We start from the raw sequence: 14,144 nt of genomic DNA on the forward strand, positions 1-14,144 counted from the left end.
TTTCCAGTTAAGTGTGTTTTTTTTCTCAAGATGATTGACGAGAAATGTACCGTCCAACCCATCGGGTATGTCACTGCACCCTCATATGCCATGTCTTGAAATATGCAGACAGACGGATTAGAAGTACATTTTGTCACGCCTGCTCCCGCTCACCCCCTCTTGTCACGCCTGCTCCGACTCGAGGGCACCATCATTATTATGCACACCTGTCACTATTGTTACGCGCATCAGTGGGACTCACCTGGACTCTTTTACTTTATTGATTGCCTCCCCTACATCTGTCACTTCCTCAGTTTCTTCCCCGTGTCTGCATTAATGTTAGTTTGTTCCCCTTGTCCAGACGCTGCTCTTGTTTTGTTTCATGTCCATTATCTATTACATATTCACTCCCTGTACTTGCTTCTGGTCTCCCAGCGTCTGTCCTCACACATTTACATTGTAATACTTCTGACAGCCAACTTTCTAACTCCACCCATAACTTTTGGACTATGGCATTCCGAGAAGGCATGGATTATTGAGCCATTGTTAGTTTTACACTTTTCATGATCGTTGTTCTTAGAATCGTACCAAGGCGCAGCGGATGTAGAGTTCCACATGTCTATTCGGATGAAACTCACAAAAACAATAAACAGCAAACGAAACGTGCAGCAAATGGCGTGCTCACAGGCAACTAACCAAAAACAAGATCCCACAAAAAAAACAGTGGGAAAAGGCTGCCTAAATATGATCCCCAATCAGAGACAACGATAGACAGCTGCCTCTGATTGGGGACCATACCAGGCCAACATAGAAATATAAAAACTAGAGTACCCACCCTAGTCAAACCCCGACCTAACCAAAATATAGAATAAAAGGCTTTCTAAGGTCAGGGCATGACAACACTTAAGACATGACACTGCTGTTGTGCTGTATAATTTATGAATTGTGGCTTGTGTAATTCATTCTATACATTAGTTTATACTGAATTAAGCGCACATTTTTGTTAACTGTCATTTTGTTCGTTATGTTCCAATATTTCCTCCATCTTGTGCCAATATCCGTTATTTTTAAGTCTTGGTTCCAATAGTTTTGATTTTTTTCTAAGAGATTGTCAATTGGATAGGCTCTCTGCAAGGTTTTGTATATCTTACCAATCATATTAATATAATTTTCTGACTCAAATAGGATTCCCTCAAGATTGCGCTATTTGAAATCAACATTTCTTGATATGAAACTTTAGGTTTCAGGTATTTGTAAATATTGTTCAGTCCAAATTTGCATTTTAATTCTGTCATGGAAATAAATACATGTATTTCCTATTATCAAGTCATTTACAGTTTCTATGCCTTTTGTTTTCCATGTGGACCAATTTATCTGTGAATTGTGAAAAGCTATCCAAGGATTGTTCTGTATCTGCTTTTAAGGAGTGGTATTAGTTCTTGTAGAATACGTTTCATTTTCTTCCATATTGTTATAGTGTTCTTACCTATGTGGTGGTCGATGCAGTTTACGATGAGGGAGGACGCAATTTTTTTTTATGAGAATGGCCTTATTTCTATTACAGTATATTGGATGACTGTCTGTCACGCCCTGGTCGAAGTATATTATGTTTGTCTTCATTTATTTGGTCAGGCCAGGGTGTGACATGGGTTATTGTGGTGCGTTTTTGTCTTGGGGTTTTGTGGGGTGTCTAGCATAGTCTATGGCTGCCTGAGGCGGTTCTCAATCAGAGTCAGGTGATTATCGTTGTCTCTGATTGGGAACCATATTTAGGCAGCCATATTCTTTGAGTATTTCGTGGGTGATTGTTCCTGTCTCTGTGTTAGTTTGCACCAGTTTAGGCTGTTTCGGTTTTCACGTACACTTATTGTTTTTGTATTGATCGTGTTTATTCGTCTATTAAAGATGTATATTATTAACCACGCTGCATTTTGGTCCGACTCTCCTTCGACGGAAGAAAACCGTAACAGAATCACCCACCACAACTGGACCAAGCGGCGTGGTGACAGGAAGCGACAGCAACAGCAGCGAAAAGAGGAATGGACATGGGAGGACGTTATGGACAGCAAGAGTATGGACTATACTACTTGGGAGGAGATAGACAGGTGGGCGGTCGACCCAGAGAGAGTGCCGGAGCCCGCCTGGGATTCGCTGGAGCAGTGCGAGGAGGGCTATAAGAGAATCGAGTTGAAGAGAAAAGCACGGCGGCGCAGAAGGAAGCCCGAGAGTCAGCCCCAAAAATGTCTTGGGGGGGGGGGGGGCTCAGGGAGAGTGTGGCAGAGTCAGGGTTCAGACCTGAGCCAACTCCCCCTGTTTATCGTGAGGAGCAGCAATCACAGGACTTCTGGACTTGGGAGGAGATATTGGACGGAAAAGGACCCTGGGCACAGCCTGGAGAATATCGCTGCCCCAAAGAAGAACTGGAGACGGCAAAAGCAGAGAGGCGCTGGTATGAAGAGGCAGCACGGCGACGCGTATGGAAGCCCGAGAGTCAGCCCCAAAATTGTATTGGGGGGGGCTCACAGGGAGTATGGCTACGCCAGGTAGGAGACCTGCGCAAACTTCCTGTGCTTACCGGGGGGCTAAAGAGACCGGGCAGGCACCGTGTTATGCTGTGGAGCGCACGGTGTCTCCAGTGCAGGTGCATAGCCCGGTGCGGTACATACCAGCTCTTCGTATTGGCCGGGCTAGAGTGGGCATCAAGCCAGGTAAGGTTGGGCAGGCTCGGTGCTCAAGAGCTCCAGTGCGCCTGCACGGTCCGGTCTATCCAGTGCCACCTCCACACACCAGTCCTCCGGTGGCAGCTCCCCGCACTAGGCTTCCTGTGCATGTTCTCGGCCCAGTACCACCAGTGCCAGCACCACGCATCAGGCCTACAGCCTGTTCAGCGCTGCCGGAGACTTCCTCCTCTCCTGCGCGTCCGGAGTCTCCCGCCTGTTTAGCGCTGCCAGAGCCTTCCTCTACAGCGCTGCTGGAGTCTCCTGCATGGAGCAGCCAGAGCTGCCAGTCTGCATGGAGCAGCCAGAGCCGCCAGTCTGCATGGAGCAGCAGGAGACGTCAGTCTGCATGGAGCAGCCAGAGACGCCAGTCTGCATGGAGCAGCCAGAGCTGTCAGTCTGCATGGAGCAGCCAGAGCTGTCAGTTGCATGGAGCAGACAGAGCTGTCAGTCTGCATGGAGCAGCCAGTCTGCATGGAGCAGCCAGTCTGCAAGGAGCTGCCAGTCTGCAAGGAGCTGCCAGTCTGCAAGGAGCTGCCAGTCTGCAAGGAGCTGCCAGTCTGCAAGGAGCTGCCAGTCTGCAAGGAGCTGCCAGTCTGCAAGGAGCTGCCAGTCTGCACGGAGCCGCCAGAGCTGCCAGTCTGTAAGAAGCCGCCAGAGCTGTCAGTCAGGGTGGAGCAGCCAGAGCCGCCAGTCAGCATGGAGCAGCCGGATCCGTCAGTCTGTCAGGATCCGCCAGACTCTTCCAGATCTGCCAGTCAGCCAGACTCTTCCAGATCTGCCAGTCAGCCAGACTCTTCCAGATCTGCCAGTCAGACAGACTCTTCCAGATCCGCCAGTCAGCCAGACTCTTCCAGATACGTCAGTCTGCCAGGATCCGCCAGTCAGCCAGACTCTTCCAGATCCACCAGTCAACCAGACTCTTCCAGATCCACTGGGCTTCCACTGCTGGGCTTCCCCTCAGTGCCGAGCTTCCCCTCAGTGCCGGGCTTCCCCTCAGTGCCGGGCTTCCCCTCAGTGCCGAGCTTCCCCTCAGTGCCGAGCTTCCCCTCAGTGCCGAGCTTCCCCTCAGTGCCGAGCTTCCCCTCAGTGCCGAGCTGCCCCTCAGTCCAGTGGGGTTCTGGGTGAGGACTACTAGGCCATGGTCGGCGGCAAGGGTGGACTATCCTAAGTGTGCAGGAGGACATGAGACGAAGGAATGAGTAGTTTCGGTGGAGAAAGTTAGTTGTGGGAGTACCCATGGGGCTGGAGATCGGAGGTGTCCGGTGAGTGAAAAGCAGGTTGAGGTTGCTAGGGTCAGAGTAGTACAGAAAGTGTCATATGCTGAAGCAGTGAAGAGAGTGGTAGAGGAATATGGGTACAGGGTGGTGGTAGAGGAAGATGGGAAGAGAGGATTCCTTTGAGTAGGCAGAGACTAATCAAATCAAGTTGTATTGGTCACATACACATATTTAGAAGATGTTATTGCGGGTGTAGCAAAATGCTTGTGTCCCTAGCTCCAACAGTGCAGTAGTATCTAACAATTCACAACTATACACACAAATCTAAAAGTAAAAAAATTGAATTAAGAAATATATAAATATTGGGAAGAGCAATGTCGGAGTGGCATTGACTAAAATACAGTAGAATAGAATACAGTATATACATATGAGATGAGTGAAGCAGTATGTAAACATTATTAAAGTGACTAGAGTTCCATTATTAAAGTGGCCAGTGATTCCATGTCTATGTATACAGGGCAGCCTGCCTCTATGGTTCAGGGTTGAGTAACTGGGTGGTAGCCGGCAAGTGCAGGATATTTAATAGTCTGGTAGCCCTGAGATAAGAAGCTGTTTTTCAGTCTCTCGGTCCCAGCTTTGATGCACCTGTACTGACCTGGCCTTCTGGATGATAGCGGGGTGAACAGGCCGTGGCTCGGGTGGTTGATGTCCTTGATGATCTTAATAGAGAGTGATGGAAAGAATATGTGCTTCAGTAAGGTAGGTTTCTTGGCATTCATAGCTGTGGTTGTCAATTGGATTGAAATGGATGGAGTAGTGGAATGGAGTGGTGTTTTCATTTTTGCTGGCAGGATTGCTGGCAGGGTCATTTTTTTTACAGTACTGTATCACAAAGAATTTAAAGTAGGTAGGCCGTGAATAGCCTCACACTCCAGTACAGTAGGTGGTGGTGTATGCACCTTAAATTGGATGCAATCTGCCAACACCATCCAAAACAAGAAGACATGAACGTGACATAGGCATACCAATACATGAATCCTAAATACAGGTAGAATTTCCTTGTTCATCTCTGCAGGTGTGTCATCTGATTTATTGGAGCCTGGTGGAGATGGAGGCAACCATACTACAAGGGAGGACATTTCTCTGAATCCAGTTTGAGGATTGCTACCAGCAGAAACAGGGCACACTCTGTCAATAAGTCATGATATTGTTTTCCTTTACATTGCATGATACTAGGCAGGAAGCCCTGGGCCAGAGGGGGGTCAGGGGTGAGAGCTCTCTCTCTCTTTCCATCACTCTCCAGGTGCTACAGAGACAACACTGTCCAAGGACCTCCAGAGCCTTCTGACCAACTACCTGAGATCTCTCCAGAGCACAGAGAAGTAAGCTACACTCATAATATTATACTTGATGCACCATGTAAACCTCCTTCACTGTGGCAGTCTGCCTGTGTGATGACATACAGTGCTCTCGGAAAGTATTCAGATCCCTTGACTTTTTCCACATTTTGTTATGTTACAGCCTTATTGTCAAACGTATTAAATATTTTTTTTTTCTTCATCAATCTACACACAACACCCCCTAATGACAAAGAAGTTTGGAGGAATTGCAAATTAAAATTTAATTCAAACTGAAATACCCCCCCCTTCTCCTTCACCCAAATCCAGACAGCTAATGTTCTGAAAGAGCTGCAAAATCTGGATCCCTACAAATCATCTGAGATAGACAATCTGGACCCTCTCTTTCTAAAATGATCTGCCAAAATTTTTGCAACCCCTATTACTAGCCTATTCAGCTCTCTTTTGTATCATCTGAGATCCCCAAAGATTGGAAAGCTGCCACGGTCATCCCCCTCTTCAAAGGGGGAGACACCCTAGACCCAAACTGTTATAGACCTATATCCATCCTGCCGTGCCTTTCTAAAATCATCGAAAGCCAAGTTAAGAAACAGATCGCCGACCATTTCGAATCGTACCTTCTCCACTATGCAGTCTGGTTACCGAGCTGGTCATGGGTGCACCTGAGCCACGCTCCACGTCCAAAACGATATCATAACCGCCATCTATAAAAGACAGTACAGTGCAGCCATCTTCATCGACCTGGCCAAGGCTTTCGACTCTGTCAATCACCATATTCTTATCGGCAGACTCAATAGCCTTGGCTTCTCAAATGACTATCTCGCCTGGTTCACCAACTACTTCTCAGATAGAGTTCAGTGTGTCAAATCGGAGGGCCTGTTGTCCAGACCTCTGGCAGTCTCTATGGGGGTGCCACAGGGTTCAATTCTTGGGCCGACTCTTTTCTCTGTATATATCAATGATGTCGCTCTTGCTGCTGGTGATTCTCTGATCCACCTCTACGCAGATGACACCATTGTGTATACATCTGGTCCTTCTTTGGACACTGTGCTAACAAACCTCCAAACGAGCTTCAATGACATACAACACTCCTTCCGTGGCCTCCAACTGCTTTTAAATGCTAGTAAAACTAAGCGCATGCTCTTCAACCGATTGCTGCCCGCACCCTCCCGCCCAACTAGCATCACTACTCTGGACGGTTCTGACTTAGAATATGTGGACATCTACAAATACCTAGGTGTCTGGTTACTGTAAACTCTCCTTCCAGACTCACATTAAGCATATCCAATCAAAATTAAATCTAGATTTGGCTTCCTATTTCGCAAACAAAAGTCAGTAAAACTGACTATCCTACCAATCCTTGACTTCGGCAATGTCATTTACAAAATAGCCTCCAACACTCTACTCAGCAAACTGGATTTAGTCTATCACAGTGCCATCCATTTTGTCACCACAGCCCAATATACTACCCACCACGCCGACCTTTATGCTGTCGTTGGCTGGCCCTCTGCATATTCGTCGCCAAACCCACTGGCTCCAGGTCATCTATAAGTCTTTGCTAGGTAAAGCACTGCCTTATCTCAGCTCACTGATCACGATAGCAACACCCACCCGTAGCACGCGCTCCAGAAGATATATTTCGCTGGTCACCCCCAAAGCCAACACCTCCTTTGGCCGCCTTTCCTTACAGTTCTCTGCTGCCAATGACTGGAACGAATTGCAAAAATCACTGAAGTTGGACTTATCTCCCTCTAACTTTAAGCATCAGCTGTCAGAGCAGCTTACAGATCACTGTACCTGTATACAGCCCATCTGTAAATACCACACCCATCATCTCCATATTGTTACTTATCCTCTTCTCTTTTGCACCCCAGTATCTCTACTTGCACATCATCATCTGCACATCTATCACTCCAGTGTTAATGCTAAATTGTAGTTATTTCGCCTCTATGGCCTATTCATTGCCTTACCTCCCTACTCTTCTACATTTGCACACACTGTACATAGATGTTTCTATTGTGTTGACTGTACGTTTGTCTATGTGTACCTCTGTGTTGTTTTTGTCACACTGCTTTGCTTTATCTTGGTCAGGTCGCAGTTGTAAATGAGAACTTGTTCTCAACTGGCCAACCTGGTCAAATAAAGGGGAAATCAATAAAATAAATTTAAAAAATACTTGAAATTGAGCTCAGCTGCATCCTGTTTCTATTGATCATCCTTGAGATGTCCCTCAACTTTATTGGAGTCAACCTGTGGTAAATTCAATTGATTGGACATGATTTGGAAAGACCCACACCTGTCTATATAAGGTCCCTGTAAAGGTTTTCCTCCTCTTTGTCTGAAGAGGAGGTGTAGCAAGGATCGGACCAAGATGAGGAGTGGTAAGTGGTTGTTTATTTAAAACAAACTGAACACTCAATGAATACAAAACAATAAACGTGAACAAAACCGAAACAGTACCATGTGGCGAACAAACACAGACACGGAAACAATCACCCACAAAACAACAGTGAATCCCAGGCTAAGTATGATTCTCAATCAGAGACATCTAACGACACCTGCCTCTGACTGAGAACCATACTAGGCCGAACACAGAAAACCAACCTAGAAACACAAAACATAGAATGCCCACCCAACTCACATCCTGACCAACTAAAACAAACAAATAACACAAGAACTAGGGTCAGAACGTGACAGTCCCACAGTTGACAATGCTGTGGGAGGGGGGCGGCAGGGTAGCCTAGTGGTTAGAGTGTTGGACTAGTAACCGGAAGGTTGCAAGTTCAAACCCCCGAGCTGACAAGGTACAAATCTGTCGTTCTGCCCCTGAACAGGCTGTTAACCCAAGTTTATCATTAAAATATTGAAATTACTCATATACTAATTTATCCTTCTTTACAATAAAAAAAAATGCATTTGCCAGTATCGCCTTAAAAAATGTGGTCTCAGCACAATTTTTGTTTGAAGAGTCATCTACCCTGTGTTTTAATATGTATTTATTTTGTATAATGTAATAGAGTTTCTAAGCTATTTAGAATGGTATCATGTTGGGGATTAATACAATAGGATGATTCTGTAAGGCAGGGGTTCTTAAAATTTCAGCCTGGGACCCAAAATAGAAATTCTGTGTTTTCCTGGGACCCAAGCTCAAGAAAATATGCAACTATGCATAAATATCAGTACATTTCATTGTCCTTATGCCTAAAACAAATAAACTGATTGATCAGATTACACAGATGTAGACCAGAAAAAACACAGTCCTAATGAGAGCATGTCTATTCTGGGCTGTTTTTGACAGGTTGTGCTCAGCCTTGAAACTATTTCTGTACTTGTTTTTTAAGTATGTCAGAGTTGAGGACCCTGACTCGCATAGGTATGTGGTGCCATACTGGACCAGAACATCTACTGCTTTCTCAGTCAGGCAGGAGACCGCTTCCTGGTGTAGAGGAGCAACGCTGAACTGTGTGAGTGTGTTTGCCTCAAAAAGCATATGGATTCAATCAGTTTATTCCAGTAAATTTGTATTCTTATTATTGTATTTTAACAGCAACAGTTCCAACCTAGACTAGTTTTCAACAATAGTTTCTACAGTAAAATGTACTGTAGGCCTGCTCATTTTTCATCTGTACTGTTACTAAGGTTGCACTATCAGTAGCTAGCTTACTTTGGCGAATGTTAGCTATTAGCTGTGTACAAGGCCAGGAGATTGTTTGAAAAAGAAACCCACATCTACTACTATGAGAGTAAGTTCGTACTACCTTATTTCTGCTTACCATCACCTGTTATAAAATGACAATGCCTTGACTTACTTTTCCACTGTCAAAGCACTGTTTCCTGAAGCATTCTGCCCTGTTTTGAAAGAACTCCCTGGGTTTACCATCATGCTGTGGATGTTTGGTCAGGACTTGTCCTTTTATTAATTTGTTCATTATGAGAGACTCATTACTAAGCACTTCCCCGCACAAAACACATTGTGGGCGCTCCTCGTTATAGGTTTGTATGAAAGAGAGAAACTCATCGCTGTATATGCATTTCATGACCATTGAGCTCAGTCAGAACTTGTGGCTAGCATGAGTCCATTTCATGACAGCGGTGAGTGATGGCGAGTGGGAATAACAAGAGCTGCAGAGTACTTTATGCTGAAAAACATGAACGGACACACGAGGACAAACAATATAGCATAGTTATAGAAATAATGAAGTGTCTTACTATTCTCCATGGTTGGCCCTCTTGCCTATTCTTTGAAGGTGGAAGGAGCCACAGTTATACACCAGCTTACTGCACAACACAATCCATCAATCAGATTGATACATGTGTGTGTAGGTGTGGGTTATAGGGTGTCTAATTGTTCAAAAATGTTTCAATATGGGTGATTTAAAATAGCCTGTTTTGTTTTGTACAGACATCACACCCTTACCTAAACAGCACCCTCACCTGAGAAGTAGAAATCAAGGGGGAGAAACTGGGAATTGAATAACTGCAGTTTACATAGCTAAGTAAATGGAAGAATATTCTTATTGCAATGTGAATGGCTCTTAAAAGAGCCTTTGGTTGTGCATAGTGTAGTCTATGGTGTTGCCAGGGAACAGCACCCTGGTTGAAGAAGTAGGAGGTGAAGATCTCCTGCACATGGATTGCCTCTCTTGGTGCGTTGTTGGACCCCATTCTTGAAACATCCTGCAGAGCAGCAGACAGCGGTGAGCTGCAGATCCCCTCCTGGTCCTTGTGAATTCCTCCAGGAGGCAGTCCCAGATGACCCTGGTCACCCAACCTTGCAGTGCCCTACACGTTAACTGTAGGCAATCGTTTTGAAGGAATCTCCAGTTATAAGGTATCTGTAGGAATATGGTTGATAATGTAATTATTAGACTTTTACATCACCAGGTCATTGTGGATTACTAAAGTATAATATATCTCTGATAATAAATCATGATAACATTGGATTGAAAGATGCATGGACACACATATGTGCATGTGTAGCATGACAATAACAGGATCATATCAAGGATAGCATCACAAATGAATACATAAATACCACTTGAAGCTTGATGAGGATTTGAGCATTTGAATCAGCTGTGCAGTTCTAAGGGAAAAACAAAAATGTGCACCTCTTTGAGTCCCCAGGACCAGAACTGAGAACCACTACTCTTCATTGGGACCTCTTCATATTTAGACTGGCTTTCTTTATCTGAGGACAGAAAATCTCACAAGAAACAGACCTCATTATAGTCTAATTACACCGCACTGAATATTATGTTGCTATTATCTCCATCCTCACTTCTAGGGACAGGAACTACACAAAAGTACCTGCCCTATCCAGAATAGCCTACTCTCTTACTGACAGTTGGGGCTGCTATCCTTTCACACTCCTCCATGGCTGTTAGCTAGCTACCTACAAATGCATTTGGAGTCTGTTTTTTACAGTGACAAATACATCAAGATAGCTAGCTAACATTAAGGTAGATGGTGATATTTCATTCACTTAGCTAGCTATCTATACAGTATGTGAAGTTGGCTAGATAGCTAGCCAACTAGCTAGCTCATTTGAGTTAGCATGCACTGTAGCTAGTTAGCTAATAATATACCGTTCTTTTTACATTTTTGAAAAATGTATTTACTTACTTGAATAGGTTCACCCAGCCATGTGGACAATTAGAAACAGGGCAGCAAAGTTTGTTTGTCACCAGAGAGTTTTAGAGGATATTACTATTGAACTATGTACCCATTTAATAACCAGACCTTCATACAAACTTGCTATACTGAATTCTTGACACACGATCGAACATGCTGCTATATGCTGCCAGCACGCCCACAAGCAAGTCACAATGGGCGGCCTAAGCGGCACACAGCAATTTACAGCTATCTAGTGTACATTCACCGTTAGTGTGGTGTAGACACCATGTGAGGCCACACACACAGATTCCTGTAGAACACTGTCACTTTAACTACCTTATTTTCTCAATAACAGTCTCTCTCCTTCACTTCATCCCTCTCTCCTCTTCTCCCTAAATCCTCTAGGACTAGGTTATATCAGCTGTGTCAGTGAACCCCTCCCGCATCTGAACTGGCTACATAGAGGGCACTTGGTCAGGTCAACAGGAAGTATTATTAAAGAGATGCTTTACATTGAAATACAGATCAAGATGCAGTAGTCCCAGAGATAATAATCCAAGGTCAGTTTTGCATTTCACCTCCTGATTATTGTGATGACTGACAATGTTAGAATAAAAACACAAGGCTTAAACATGCTCTCTCTCTCCATCTGTCTCTCATCTGCAGATATGTTTTGATGTGAGAGAGGATGCCAACCCCCAGTCCCATCATCGCCACCTCACCCGCTTTTAAGATAACCTTCGGGCCGACTAGACACACTTATGTAATTGTGATGAACAGAGAGAATATTTGTATTGCACTATGGATCATTAGTCATATGCTGCCTTCCCTGCTCCTATGTTCTTACCTCCTCCACTTTCTGTCTTTTACACCTCTCTCACCACCTGTTTTTATAATGCACAAAAGATGTGCATTGTAGTACAGATTGATATTTATAATATTACAATTAGAATATTTAGAATGCACGTATTTAACACTTGTATAATGAACTTCTTTCAATAAAGCGTTTCACGTTCTCTTCTGGTTGAAATTAAGTCTCTCATTAGATGAAATACTATACCTATCCTGTTTATCAGATCAATGCAGATGGAGGGCATTAGATATTGAGATGAACCGGTTTAGAATATTTACATGATGCACAGGAAGTGTAGTGTACTGTTTTTGAAATTCTATTTCTGTATATATGAATTACAAATCAGTCTTTAACTAGCTAAATCCTGTTTCTAGTCTATCGGTTACAATGTGTAACCATTGATGTACCAGGACCAAGATTGGTAAACACTGTCGGAAGTGTATAATTGTAATACATACATGCAGACACAGCAGCATTCAAAGACGAAGTTGATACTCCTGGTTTTGGATATGACTGAAAAACTCTCAAAGACAATCATCCCTGAACTGCACCTTTATTTGCCAAGGTAGAGTACAGTCGTGGCCAAAGGTTTTGAGAATGACTCAAATATTAATTTTCACAAAGTCTGGTGCATCAGTGTCTTTATATATTTTTGTCAGATGTTACTATGGAATACTGAAGTATAATTATAAGCATTTCATAAGTGTCAAAGACTTTTATTGACATGAATTACATGAAGTTGATGCTAAGAGTCAATACTTGCAATATTTTGACCCTTCTTTTTCAAGGCCTCTGCAATCCGCCCTGGCATGCTGTCAATTAACTTCTGGGCCACATCCTGACTGATGGCAGCCCATTCTTGCATAATCAATGCTTGGAGTTTGTCAGAATTTGTGGGTTTTTGTTTGTCCACCCGCCTCTTGAGGATTGACCACAAGTTCTCAATGGGATTAAGGTCTGGGGAGTTTCCTGGCCATGGACCCAAAATATCAATGTTTTGTTCCCCGAGCCTCTTAGTTATCACTTTTGCCTTATGGCAAGGTGCTCCATCATGCTGGAAAAGGCATTGTTTGTTGAACCGCTCTCCTTGAAGTTCTTGATGATCCGATAAATGATTGATTTAGGTGCAATATCTTTGCTTGTGAAGCCCTTTTTGTGCAAAGCAATGATGACGGCACGTGTTCCCTTGCAGATAACCATGGTTGACAGAGGAAGAACAATGATTCCAAACACCACCCTCCTTTTTAAGCTTCCACTCTGTTATTCGAACTCAATCAGCATGATAGAGTGATATCCAGCCTTGTCCTCATCAACACTCACACCTGTGTTAACGAGAGAATCACTGACATGATGCCAGCTGGTCCTTTTGTGGCAGGGCTGAAATGCAGTGGAAATGTTTTTCTGGGATTCAGTTCCTTTGCATGGCAAAGAGGAACTTTGCAATTAATTGCAATTCATCGGATCACTCTTCATAACATTCTGCAGTATATGCAAATTGACATCATACAAACTGAGGCAGCAGACTTTGAAAATTAATATTTGTGTCATTCTCAGCTTTTGGCCACAACTGTATTACATGGAATGTGCACGGGCTCCATGATGGAAAAAAGCATATGGTTCTTGAACACTTAAAGAGATTGTCAGCAGATGTGGTTTTCCTGCAAGAGTTACATTTCAAAAAAGTAGAAATGTATTATTTAAAGAGGAGCTGGGTTGGAGAGGACTATGCTGCCACCAACTGTAATAACAGCAGAGGTGTAGGCATTCAAATGAATAAGAATACACCCTTTTCCAGCACACGGACCAAGAAGGCCGTTTTCTCATGTTGAATACATGGCAAGAAAATAAACATTGTTTTCATTTTTTTCGATAGAATTCAAGCAATATTAGATCAAATCCAGACAGGAACTATTATTTTTAGCATGCGACCTAAATCATACATTTGATACGATTGACAGACATAGCATTAAAAAAAAGACAAATTCAAGGAACCTCCAAAGAGGCTGCAAAATTTCAGCTCTACAAATAATTTCCAGTACACCTGGAGATTACTGTTCCCAACTACAAAAGACTAGTCCTTTTTTCTCAAAGTAAGAAAATCTATTAAAGAATTGATTACATTTATTTTATTTCCAAAAATACCCTAAACAATTTACTGGGTTAAACATGACAATAATATTGATCATTCTCTGATCTTCTATCATGTTTAATTACACCAACAGAAAATACACTTAGCGACAGAATATGGAAAATGAACAGAGCACATGTTCAAGACCCGAAATGTATTAAATAAGTAAATGAAAAAAGTACAAATAAAATTGCCATTACAAATGTAGACATAGAGGATGGGAAAAGCCTAACCCTAATATAATTTCAGATGCATTTAAGGTGTACATTAGGGGAA

The sequence above is a fragment of the Oncorhynchus kisutch genome, linkage group LG17 (genome assembly GCF_002021735.2).
Source record: "Oncorhynchus kisutch isolate 150728-3 linkage group LG17, Okis_V2, whole genome shotgun sequence".
Classification (NCBI taxonomy): Eukaryota; Metazoa; Chordata; class Actinopteri; order Salmoniformes; family Salmonidae; genus Oncorhynchus; species Oncorhynchus kisutch.